Genomic DNA, 14663 nt, shown 5'->3' with positions numbered 1-14663 from the left:
AATATATCGAATTCTATGGAGTATTTCCTATCAAGAAGAAAGAATAAGTGAAAGGTTGCGCACGTGAGTCACATGACATATGGCAGATTAGATCATGTTTGCAGACAAGGTTACTTAGGATATATAACATTTTGGCACTTGTCTATCCCCTGTGTGTTATACTATCTGATCCCTCTGCTATGTCTTACGCCTGCATGCTGGTAAGTGTAGTGCACATCATTACTCACGTCCTGGAACGCTGACAACACGAACAGTTAAATCTTAATATTTCATTTTTCTGTTGTGTAAACTTGGCGTGGGAGAGAGAACAGCTCCTCCTGAGCCATGTAATACAGCGCTGTGCGTCCATTACTCACTTCTCAACTATTTATAGCATCATTTCGGAAAAAAAAACATGAAGCTTCAATTTCAGCAAAATTTATTGGATTACAAGTTTCTTGTTTGAGCCTCTGTAATGATGGGCTATGGGCTGCTTAGGAAACCTTGTATATGTGGAGTCCTCTATATGGATATGTTATAGAAAAAACATCCGTGTACATTAGAGATGAGCGAGTAGTGTTCGATCGAATACTACGGTATTCAAAATACTCGTACTCGATCGAACACTACTAGCTGTTCGAAGTTTAAGGTTCGATGCAGAACCAGCGTTGATTGGCAGAATGCTATACATTCTGCCAATCAACGCAGGTTCTTCTCTTACCTTTAGAAGTCTTCTCTGTGCAGCGTCCCCGCGGCATCTTCCGGCTGAAATTCACTCTGCCTAGGCATTCGGCCTAGGCAGAGTCGACTGCGCATGCGCGGGCATGCCCTCGCATGCGCAGTCGGCTCTGCTCAGGCGTCGGGCCGGGCAGAGCCGACCGCGCATGCGCAGTCGGGTCTGCCTAGGCCCCGATGCCTAGGCAGAGTGAATTCCAGCCGGAAGACGCCGCGGGGGGCGCTGCGCCGGGAGAAGACTTCAAGGAGAATCCAGCCCGACCGTCACTCGTGGACTTGGTAAGTATAATTTTATTGAATTTTGCGTACCCCTGAAACGAGCATTTCCCCCCATAGACTATAATGGGGTTCGAAATCCGTTCGAACAGTCGAACAGTGTGCGGCTGTTCGAATTGGATTTCGAACCTCGGACATTTTAGTGTTCGCTAATCTCTACTGTGCATGTAGATATAGGCTAAGACCCCACATGGTGGAAACGCAGCAGAAATAAATGCAACGTTTTACAGAATCAGCAAAGTGAATGAGATTTTGGTTCATCTCATCCACATATAGAAGAAAAAAAATGCTGCGCGTCTTAGAAAAAATCAGCATATCAATTCAAGCCGCGGAAATGTACATAGATTCCCCAGAGATTTAATAAGTAAGACAAACTATAGTAAAAAAATACAGCAAAACTGCAATGAAAAATTCTGCAGCGAAAAACATGATGCAATTTTGCTTTGTTTTCTTCTGCTGCATTTTTTAATTGCGGTTTGCTACGTGGAACCTAAAAATACAATCACACAACACGTTTTTGATGGCCTTTTTGCTCCTCGGTCATCTGAATGCAGACTAAGACTGGGTGCACATTTCCTTTGTTAATGTCCGTTCCTGCCTTCCATCAAAGGATGACAGTAATGGACATTCAACTGTTGCAAAGAACGCTCATAGTCTGATTCTATGTTTTCATTCACGGTAATTTAAACATCATGGCGGAAATTAACTTCTATCATGTTTGTTTACTTTTGCAACAGAATATAACGTTGTGGATACAGGACTGATTCTGTGTCCGTTCTCTGCAACAGTTTAATGTCCGTTGCTGTCATCCTATGATAGAAGACAACAACAGACATTAACAACAGTAGTGAGAACACAACCTAAGGGGGCCATTGGTTGTCTGTTCAAATAGGGTCCATTAAAATAACAAAACAAACAAACAAACAAAAAAAAACGGACTCCTATCATAATGGACATTAATTGACACTAGATTTGCATATTTTTTACCCAGAATCCCTAGCGGAGAAGGAATGACTTGTAAGTTTCCATACTGCCTATGTAAGCACACACTCTCCCTGATGTGTATGATTATCCCCTGACCCTGGTCTACAGTCTCTCACTCTGCCAAATCAGTATCCCTATGCTATGCTGAGGAGGCCCAATAGGCCGAAACAGCGCTGTCCATAGCTGGGAATCTGTTCCTTTTGGAATAGAAATACTAATTTGGAAATTAAATCCGCATTATATAGTAGACTTTTTAACTGAGTCATGCATGATGTTAAGGATGCTTCCCTCTAGAGGGCGGCATACAGAGTGCACTGTTCTCCTAATTACATCCTGGAGAATAGATTTGCATATTTTTTACCCCATTTCTTAGTGATCAATTTAACCGATCAGTTAAAAAAAAATCGAACAAATTAGCATCAGTTATTGAACTGTCTCCAACTAGGTCATTAGTACCTGCTTGATGGGACTTCAACATCTGGATCCCACGCTGATCAGCTGACATAGCTGCCTCTGGGTGCTACAGAGAGCTATAGAGATGTCCTATCCAAGTAACAGATGCAGAGTATAGTAGTGGTGCTGGGGACCTATCGCTCTGCACCTCTTTCTTTAATAGTAGCGCCTCTGTACATCTCTATAGACTATGACATTTGGAGGCAGCCAAATCAGCTGATTGGTGCAGGGTCTGGGTGTGACATCCTCACCGATAAAGTGGCTGAATGATGATAAAATTTACTGTCTGAAACTGATTATTTATTGCTATAAGTGTCACAATAAAGTTTGCTGCATGTGCCTACATGCTATGCATTTGCTTATTTTTCTACAGAATACTACATTGACAGCATCCTCGCACAGCAGGCAGGCAGCAGACAGGCTACACAAACACATTTGCAATCTTCTCAATTCTTTCATCCATTAGGACTGCTGTGAAACTGATAAGTTAAATGGACTTTTTTTTAATTATAAGTCATGTGCAATATTAACAAAAATGATACAAATTGTTGTCTTTAATTACATATAAATTACACAGTTTAATGTTCTGCTTATCTAATAGAACATAATAAAATATATATATATTTATATGCATCATACTGTGCAAAAGTTTAGACAGATGTGAACAAAATGCCACAAAATAAGAAGGTTTGATGTGTCAATTCATTTGGTGTGACCTTTGATCTTTGCCTTCTATCAATTCTTCTCGGAACTTGTAGACAGTTTATGCAGGAAATCAGCAAGGAGATTGTTCTCGCCATCTTGGAGAACTAAGCACAGATCTTCTGTGGATGTAGGTTTGTCCATTCCTTCATACAATCCTAGCAGACTGGATGATGTTGACATCAGGGCTCTGTGGGGGCCGGATCATGACTTCCAAGACTCCTCCTCCAAAGGTCAAAGATCACACCAAATATTTATGGGATTTACATTTCTCTCTTCTTCATTGACTTCAATTTGCATGGGACCTTCTTGTATCTGGGGTGTTCTTCTATAAGACTATATGACAGTGTGGTCATTTGTCAAAATGCAATTGATAAATTCCCCAAATTTTTTACATATCTTGTGCAGTTGAAATGTTTTCTATAGCGCCCATTTTTTGAGACACAATTTCTGTGGTCCTGGGCTGAAACAGACAGAGAGGCACCAAAACTACCGGCACTGATCGCTCAGAAATGGTGGGAGGCTAGAGAAAAAATTCCAACTGTGCCAAAATCAATGGAGTGGCAAGTATTACCGAATTCAAAAAGTTGCAGTTGTTGGACGAGGTGAAAGGTCTTCACTAATGTGGCTAAAACTGAATTATTCTTTGAGTTCTAAACAATAAATCCACGACAATTCACCCTCCATGTTCTTCAAATATTGAACATCACATAGATTGAAGGATTCATTAGCGTGTCCTTCAATTCGCCACAAAACCTCATTCTATGTATTATTCTTTTATTATAGATAATGACACTTTATCCTTAACTTACAAATAATGGCCGTCCCCATTTATGGAAATATTCGTATTATCATAATCTCTCATTATAATCCTCTCTTTTCACTTTACAGCTTTTTTCGCATTTCATTACCATCTACTATGTATGGCATATAATGTGTAGATTAGATGGAATCCTTCAGCATTTACTAGTTTAAGAACCAGGTAAAAGTATAAAAAAAAGTTTGATTATACAATTTACACCCATTGAATGGTCTTCGGGTTCATATGAACTCCACATATAACGCCTTTGGGACACCCATGTAATGGTCTTCAGCGTCACACGACCTCCACACATAACTCCTTTGGGGTCACCCAGGTAATGGTCTTTGGGTTCACACAACCTCCACATATAACGCCTTTGGGACACCCATGTAAGGGCCATCGGATTCACACGACCTCCACATATAACGCCTTTGGGACACCCATGTAAGGGCCATCGGATTCACACGACCTCCACATATAACGCCTTTGGGACACCCATGTAAGGGCCATCGGATTCACACGACCTCCACATATAACGCCTTTGGGACACCCAGGTAATGGTATTTGGCATCACATGACCTCCACATATAACGCTTTTTGGACACCCATGAAATGATTTTCGGCTTCACATGACCTCCATATATAATGCCTTTGGGACACCCATGTAATGGTTTTCAGGTTCAAACGACCTCCACATATAACGCCTTTGGGACACCCAGGTAATGGTCTTTGACGTTACATGACCTCCACATATAGAGCCTTTTGGACACCCATGTAACGGTTTTCGGCTTCACATGACCTCCGCATATAATGCCTTTGGGACACCCATGTAATGGCCATCGGGTTCACACGACCTCCACATATAATGCCTTTGGGACACCCAGGTAATGGTCTTCGACCTTACACAACCTCCACATATAACGCCTTTTGGACACCCATGTAATGGTATTCAGTTTCATACGACCTCCACATATACCTTTGGGAGACCCATGTAATGGTTTTCAGTTCCACACAACCTCCATATATAATGCCTTTTGAACACTCAGGTAATGGTTTTCGGTTTCACACGATCTCCTCATATTATGCCTTTTGGACACTCAGGTAATGGTCTTCAGGTTCACACGACCTCCACATATAACGTCTTTGGGACACCCATGTAATAGTTTTCGGCTTCACACGACCTCCACATATAACGCCTTTTCATTAACGTACTTGAAGTCTGTCTCTGATTGCAAAATCCTTTAAGTAAAGTCCCAGTTTATCACATATAGTGACCGATTTAACACCATTTTTTTATTGTAGCACTGGGTAAAGGATTGCATGGCTTTTAGGTGCTTTGTAAGCGCACATGCACTACACGACAACACAATATATATGATTTACTGCTATTTAAGGGCCGACATTAATCTTACATGAAGAGAAACTAAAAGGTGCAAAGAAAATGTGCTTATGGAGGAACTCAATAGGTGTTAGCCCCGAGTGCTGTTATAAATAACATAAAATTGTTACAATTGTTTTTTCGTGACAATGTAAAAACAACAAAACAGATGTATCTACCGTATATACTCCGGTAGTGAGGGTCTCAGGCTGAGAGATCGGTACCTTAGGGGGCACTTGCACTATCTTCATGTTGTACCTTTCATAGGTGGAGCTCAGAGGATGTTCATAGCCTTAGGGGTTCTTTGATAGAATTTATTTGAGTAGGAGCTACAGTACTTTGGTTTAGCGACTGCTCTAGTAAACGGATAAGAGATTGATTCTTTACTAAAATGTACAGTGAAACGCCTATAAACCGACCACCCAAATTTACACAGAAAAATCTTCTTTTATAGGGGTGGTCATCTCAAAGAAAAAAGTATACAGAATGTAGAATACCAGGTATCATATCAGTCTATTATATCGTACCAGATATCACATCAGTGTATTAAACAGGACCATGTATCAGTATATTATACAGAACCAGGTATCACATCAGTATATTATACAGAACCAGGTATTACATTACTATATTATATAGAATCAGGTATCACATCAGTATATTATAAAGAACAATGTATCAGTATTAGAGATGAGCGAACAGTGAAATATTCGAGAATCGATATTCGTTTCGAGTAGAGCCTCAATATTCGACTACCCGATCGAATATCGAATCCCATTATAGTCTATGGGGAAAAATGCTCGTTTCAGGGGAAACCACTATTCGACTAAAGGAGAGTCACCAAGTCCATGAATAGCAGGAGGAGAGTGTTTAGGAGGAGCGCTGTGCAGTTAAAGCGCACGGACCCCATTATAGTCTATGGGGTCCGTGTGCTTTAACTGCACAGCGCTTGCAGTTGCGCTGATAAAAAGTAAGCTCCCTCGTAACAGCAAGCTGCCAGCTCTCCCAACTAGCAAAGACCAGCCTGCGGCAAATCAATGCTGGTTCTGCAGCTAGTTGGGAGAGCTGGCAGCTTGCTGTTACAAGGGAGCTTACTTTTTCTCATAGGAATGAATTGACCAGCGTTGATTGGCTACAATGGAGACTGCTGTGGTCCGATCTTAGACTCCGCCTCCTCACAGTCGAACCTCCGGCAGAGCCAGCATTGATTGGCCGAATGCTGTACACTGGCCAATCAACGCTGGTCAATTCATTCCTATGAGAAAAAGTAAGCTCCCTGGTATCAGCAAGCTGCCAGCTCTCCCGACTAGCAAGGATGAGCCTGCTGCAGAACCAGCGTTGATTTGCCGAATGCTATACACTGAATAGCATTTGGCCAATCAACGCTGGTTCTGAATCAAATATTTACTGCGAACAGCTAGTAGTATTCAATCAAGTACGAATATTTAGAATACCTACTCAATTGAATACTACTCGCTCATCTCTAATCAGTATATAATACAGGACCAGATATTAAATCAGTATATTACATAGAACTAGGTATCACATCAGGACCACATATTATGCATATTATACAGAATCAGCTATCACATCAGTATATTACACAGGACCATGTATCAGTATATTATACAGAACCATATATATATATTATACATTAGTATATTACAGACAGACAGGTTTTACATCAGTATATTATGTAGAACCAGGTATAATATGGATACATCCTTGCAAGGTTAAAAGTAGACCGCCAGGACATACTGTATAAAGTCATCGGGTGGTCCGGAACCGGTTAAAAGTATTTCTTATTAGTACTATAATCAGTATATGTCTGTAATTTCCGAGCATTAATAAGGTGGCCATGATAATCAAGGTAATAATGAGCAGGTATGAAAAAAACCTGACTTTAAGCACATAATTCACGGTCTTCCATTATTCTCCTCACCCACTACGCTGTAGTCTTCTCCTGTTTTTCCCACATATATTCCATTTGTATCATTGTCTGCCGAGTGAATAACTTGATGTAAAAACACCTCTGGAAAGGACAGTATGTATAAAGACCTTGATCAGGACGGAGAATAGGCTCCGCTGTGCGCTCATAATGAAGCGAATGCAAAAAGCTGTCTGCGACAGAAGGGTTTTGTGATGGGAAAGGAAATAGAAAGAATTAATTACAAGGTGCAAAAGGCAAAAAGGCAATTTTTTATGGTTCTAGTGGTCTGAATGACTTGTGCTTCTTCCCCATTGTAACATGAAATATTGGCTGTAGCAGCGATATATGTCTCACAATCGCAGTAAACATGTCCATTAATGGATAGCAATTGATGTAGAAAAGCAGTCTGTTCTATGACTATAATTTCTTCATACATGTGTGTATGTCGCATGTCGTGTACTATCAGTTTTTATGCTGCTAATGTCCCCATATTTGCATTTTACTTTGAGACTTTGGGCATTCTGTCCCTACCCCATATCTTTTATAACCGGTTTGGTTTGCTTACCTGTGATTTTGCCAGGAGTAACTGTACAAGAGCAAACAAATAACTAAGAAAAGCCAAGTGACCACCATATTAACTGCAAATATAGGGCACATACATGCAGATTCCAACTACATTATAACATCTACCATGTAGGCATGACACAAAATAAGCAATCTAAGAGCACAGTCAGTAAAAATGCTTGCTGTCTGGGAATAATCTCTCATCTTTAATCACTCAAGCAGCCAGAAGTACATACAAGGACACAGAAAACTTTTTCTTACATTATGAGATACTGCAGAATCTTCTGTCCCTGTAGTTTGTAGGCATGCATGAGGCTGTGAGTAGAATTGGCCCTTCCCATCTGCATTCACTTCCTTGCTCACTTCACTGTCTTTCCATCTTGCTCATGTAATGTATCTAGGGACGGATTTCCCTAGTAACAACAGTGTAAATTAGCTAGAAGGGGGACACCTAGTGGCAGGAACTATAGAGAGCTTCTTCAGGCAACAATCAATAACATTTTTAATTAAAGTGCATTACATGTTGATCACAGGCTCTATGAAAGGAGACTATAAAAATTAGTGACCATTTATCTGATTTCTTTTACTAGTTTTATCTGGATAGGATTTGTTTGGCTCTCCTACATCTTTATTTTAATGTTTCATTTAGGTGGAGTGGATCTCATTTGGATCTAGTACATTAATGTCTACTGTGCAACACCAATTTGGCTTGTGTAGTGGCCAATGACCCTTTTGACGCAAACATATTCTGCTCAGAGGTTGCACATCATTTCCCTAAAAAAACTGGCTGCATCAAAGGTAGTAAACTCTCATCAACCTCACCAGCATTGCTTTCTGAAACCTTGTTATGGTAGCTTTGGAAGCAACGGTGAAATGGCCCACTACAGTAAAGGCAGGTCCTCACATGTACTGTAAATATACTGCAGATTTATCAAGCCCCCCGGAATAGTGCTCTACCACTCAGACCCCCTACCATCTTCTGCCTGCACCACCTTCTCAGTGCAGTGAGTGTTAATCTTCCCACCGCTATGACATCACTCATCCTACTTGAGCTGCATGAGCAGTGCTCCCAGGGCTTAAGGCCCGCCCCCAGTGCACCAACTGCCTCATTTACATAACACTTCAAAAATGTTTATCTCCAAATCTATAAAAATGACCTACATTATACAGATATATTATGTATCACTGTAATGTCCTCTGCAATGCGGTGATAGCAGTTGCACTTGCTTGGAGGGAGGAGTTACACTCCCTTTAAGGGGTTACTTTTTGCTTATGCTATCTCTCTCTATTTTTGCTTTTTTTAACAATCCTATACTGAGAACATAAATCTGGCTGTTTGCAACCTTCAGTTTGCACCAATGACCTCCTCCCCTGTATGACTATGTTTCCATCTAGGTCTGACCCTGTGATATAGTTATATGTATATAACCAAGGACAACGCAACGTTTTCTTTACAGGAACAAATCTCATCAATAGCAGATTAACCTTGAACATAGAAATGTATCAAACTCTTTATTATGTAACTTTTTCAGCCTGTATTAATCTCGATGTCTCAGATAACTTGTAATGATAAAGTCTCTGCAATTTTTCTTGCTAGTAATACTGTTGGTACATCGAGTGCTCTTTAAAGTGTTATCAAACTTTTTGGTAACTTTTTTTTCTGACAACTTTTGTGTCATTGTGTATTGAGTAGGGGCTGTGTGAAATGAAGGGAAAATGAGGGCTGGGGGTCATTTCTAATGGCTATACTAATGGCTATACCTCGGGCACTATGAAACATAGAAACTTGCTCTTTGTGTCATATGAAAGAGGAGATTCTAATCCAAATCAGATGGGATGCTTCTATGTTTTATAATACCTGAGATATTGCTACTTGAAGTATCCCTCCCCACCCTCATTTCTGCTTCATTTTACACAGCCTCTACTTAGTATACAATGAGAAGAATGGACAACTCTCAATAGAGAATCAAGGAAAAAGTGAAAAAAAAATCAGGATTTCAAAGAAAGGAGACAAAATGTATTAGTAACACATAAGCTGCCAATTCACTTTTTAACATGACCAGATCCTCCTCAGAATACTGAGCTTGACCTCTTTAGAGAATACTTGCATTGACTCTCAATTTCTTTGATGTGGACATACTGATGTGACATGCCAACCTGGTGATGCTGAAACCAAGGTTCAGTGATGGCTGCTCTGCGTTTTTGTCTTCTTTCTCCGGATATGAGCCACCAACCATATAATACTAACATGTCACTGACACACTTTCATCCTGCCTTCTATTGCCCTAATAAATTCTTTCCCTGGAACTTGGCTCTTCTCCACTAGTGTCTTCTGGCTACAGATTGAATCCATTTGGGTAGTCCTCTTGGGGACCTCTGAACAGAAACCTATCCACATAAAAAGTGGTTACCTAAGGAAACCCATGGACCCCATAGACTATTGTGGGGTCTGTGTGGCTTCGACTCAGTTTCTGCATGAAAAATGCAGAAAGAAAAGTGCTGCTGGCCAGAACGCAGATGTGAACCATGCCTAAGAACTGTAATCTGGCATTTTTCATGATCATACATTGGTAGCATAGGCAATGAAGGGTCCACAATTTTTCTATAGCTCAATTAATCATGGTTGCTAAACAAGAAATGTAAGACTAATACCATGAAACCTTGCCAAAAGACTAACTGTTTGGAAGTCCAACCCCTTATCCAGATCACATTTCAGTTCTAGATTATGTCATGCATACTTACCCTCTTAATCATAATCTGAATCATACATATTCACATTGTCTAACTCAGTGCTCTGTATTCTCCTACATACTACTTTTCAGTACTTATCTAGGCACCTGTTTACTGCTGTGCATGTCCTGTTTCTTTAAGGATTAGTGTTCTCACCTCCAAACTTCCTTCTGTCAATTATTGCCCGACAGAACAATACTTCACTTTTATGTATCACGACTTGTCTGAGCTTTCAGGCCTTCTGGTATGTATATATGAATGAATATCCAGATACCTGTGCTACTAAAGGGTAAATAATGTGGGGCCAAGTAGACAACAACATTAGGAGTGGCCCTAAGCCAAATCAGTGGATCCACAATACACTGTCTTTTACACATTGTAAGCATGTGTCTAGATATTCTACATCTGCTATTAAGTTAACTTCACTTTAACCCTCCAGAAAACTAAGCAATTTTAGACTAAAACATTGTAAATGAAAACTATGAGTTTGCTTAAAATCATCAGAACACATTCATTATAATCATATTAAAAAAATTTCACCTACTTATTTATGTGTCAGCAAGAATGTGTACTCTAAGATAACACCATAATTTCCAATCAACACGCAACTCTCAGCAGAACTCTCATCCCTTTATAGTCAAGAATGTAATAAATTAATGTTAAGCACCAGTTTCCCTAACAAATATTAACATTGTTCGTCAGATTTTTTTCTTTTTTTTACTTGATATTCCTTCAATCAAAATTAAAATCATTCTGCTAAAAGTAATAAATATTTCCAAAATGGAAACATGACATTATTTCGGAGGTGGAAACATGCCGTGCCATTTAGTCCGGTCAAATGGTGGCTGATGGAAATCCATTGGACCTCAGTGGTGTTCACCAACTGCCATTCATGTCCATCATGTGATAGGTCTGGCACGGTCTATGATGGTCCAGAATAACGAAAATGCATAATGCACTGTAGATGTGAACAGAATCTTAACATAGTAATACATGACCATTAGATAATAAAAAATTAATATTTTTTATTATTAATATTAATATTAGAAGAATCTCAGTGGGGAACGAAAAGATCAAGTGGCACAGAGAACTATTCGTAACCAGATTCATAAGTTCCAATCTTTTTGGGAAATGGGGATTTGGGCCCTGTTGGACACTAGAGTATAGATGTAACTGCTGCTGGTGAAACCATTTTCTAACATAATATTAAAGGGGTTGTTCCATTATGGACACATATCTCCGTCCACAAAACAGTAGATACAGTAAGTTTCCAATAGCTGGGGGACGTCGGACACTAGAGTATAGCTCTGACTGCTGTTGGTGGACCCAGGTTCTACCATAATATTAAAGGGGTTGTTCTATTATGGACACCTATCCTTGTCCACAAAACAGGAAATAAGTGTCCAATAGCTGGGGGTGAAACTGCCAAATCCCCCTGTGATCAGAAGGACAGGGACTGGCACTGAATGGAGTATGAATGGAGTGCCAGTGATTTAGGGGAACTTTTAGTCCTGCTAATCTCTGAGGACCCAACTTTTAGGCCTCAAGTGATTGGACACAAGCCCCTGTCCTGTGGATAGATGATAAGTGTCCTTAACGGTGCAACCCCTTTAAGTCTCACAGCCCCAGCAGAAGACAATGTAATCTGGAGGCTTATAGTTTCCTGAAAAGCTCCCCCCTATAGCTGCCCCCTCTGCCTCTTGTACAACCATACATGGCCAATACCTGAATTAGTGCAATATTTCCTACAACCCCCCATCCCAAAAAACCAAACCAAACCAATTTGCATAGTAATAAAGGGCCGATTACAGTAGGAAATCCATTTGACTGCTACCAAGTAGACTAAGTAAGCAACTCGGTGTCCTCATTTCAGGAATGATTCTCGGTGTCAGTTATATTTAGGATTTTTTTAATAGATATTATTTAATTCAAGCTGAACAAAATCTCTTTGATGTGAAATCTGAATTTCCTGGTGCGCTTTTAAGGGCAGTAGTTGACCTATCATGAGATCTAAAACTCAATATGAGGCATAGTAAAGGGCAACCTACCACATGAGGGACAAAAAAGCATGTCTGATATGTCTGTCTGAATTCCAATGACGTATTTCAATAAGACGTATTCAGGGCAGCAGATAAGAACTTTTATACCTTCTATAGGATAATAATAAAATGAAGGAATACATTTAGATCTAGCTATAAAGCTTGCTATAAAAGTATTGGCCTACAAAAAACATTTACCACCTATCCACAGGATGATGAGAAATTTGGAATTTTTGGTGTGGGGTCTTACCACTTTTATCAATAGAATGGGGGTCCTAAAGAGTTTGAGTAGAGTGGTTTTAACCTAATATCTACTATGCAATGCTGATGGGGCTGACATCGATATCTGCAAAGCTTGGCTATCTCCATCTGCCCCTTCGGCATTGAATGGTGCAGTAGGGTACATGTATGATCACCAACCCATTAAAATTCCTCCATAATGGGTCCTCTAATAATCTAATCTAGTAAATGGTTAGGCAGATGTTGGGTAATTCAATACGGCAGCTGCTATAATCTACAGTAAAGATCTGGAACTAATGCTTATGACTGATCATGGGCATTAAAGGGATTGTCCCATCTCAAGGATCCTATCTATAATGGTAGATTATGTAAATTGAAGACTTTTCCTAAATATATTGTGTTAGAAATTCTGCTTTGTTTGCCTGCTATGTGAACTTATTCCTCCCATTGTTTACACTGCATAGCTATAACCACGGACCTATAGGACAAGTGACATCATTCACTCACTGCTCTTGCTGTCTTCAGCTAATTGCAGTTTGCTGGTAAAACCCAGTCTGTTATCTCTCTACGTAAACACACAGATAACATTGAGTCCATTCTGTACAAGCATCTGCATATCTTATCTGTATAAGTGTTTTGAAACTTCTCGATTTAGCAAGAGGGAGGGGGAGGGAGGAGAAATACAGGAAGTTATATGAAAAGACCTCAGCTAGACTGCAGAAACACTGAAATGGGAAAACCTCTTTAAGGTCCCCGACACATCCGTCAAAGCTGACTGAGGTGACATTTTCTGCAGGATCGCTGGCTCTATGCAGCCTGTAATAGAAGTGCCAGTATTTTGCAATGCATTACCATAGTAATACATTACATAAGGGATCAGTCCACAGGTGGTGCAAGAGCGCCTGTGGGGGAGGGGCTATTAAATGCAGTATTAACAGCCTCATCCTTTCCCTTCCTCTATCCATAGCTTTCTGGGTGAGGTTGAATAGGGAAGCAGATTTTATTTAAATGAACAGTCCGAGTGAAGATAAGGAGGAGGAGAGCAAATTAATAAGTGGAGAAGGAAATGTCTCTAAGGAGATACACTATGTGAGCAAAAGTATCCGGACACCTGGCTGAAAATGACTTACAAGTTGGTGGCGCCCTCCAACGGTAATGTTGGAATTCAATATGGTGTTGGCCCACCCTTAGCCTTGATGACAGCTTCCACTCTCGCAGGCATACGTTCAATCAGGTGCTGGAAGGTTTCTTGGGGAATGGCAGCCCATTCTTCACGGAGTGCTGCACTGAGGAGAGGTATCGATGTAGGTCAGTGAGGCCTGGCACGAAGTCGGCGTTCCAAAACATCCTAAAGGTGTTCTATAGGATTCAAGTCAGGACTCCGTGCAGGCCAGTCCATTACAGAGATGTTATTGTCGTGTAACCACTCCGCCACAGGCCGTGCAGTATGAACAGGTGCTCGATCGTGTTGTAAGATGCAATCACCATCCCCGAATTGCTCTTCAACAGTGGGAAGCAAGAAAGTGTTTAAAACATCAATGTACGCCTGTGCTGTGATAGTGCCACGCAAAACAACAAGGGGTGCAAGCCCCCTCCATTACCAATGGAGGGTGCCACGAACTTGTAAGTCAATTTCAGCCAGGTGCCTGAATACTTTTGATAGTGAATATTGCAAAGTTTCTTTACGATTGAAGGTAAGATTTTAAATTTTCACTACTTTCAAGATCTCCGCCAGGATGTAGAACACTCATTCACTTCCATGGGAGTGACAGAAACAGCATGGTGCAGAGCTATGCTGTTTCCGCAAAAGATGACCATGGCTGAAAGTTTTCACAGTAAGGTCGCGATCAG

Source organism: Leptodactylus fuscus, chromosome 9, assembly GCF_031893055.1.
Source record: "Leptodactylus fuscus isolate aLepFus1 chromosome 9, aLepFus1.hap2, whole genome shotgun sequence".
NCBI classification, from domain to species: Eukaryota; Metazoa; Chordata; class Amphibia; order Anura; family Leptodactylidae; genus Leptodactylus; species Leptodactylus fuscus.
The sequence above is the reverse complement of the archived record's forward strand: the minus strand, read 5'-3'. Positions refer to the sequence as shown.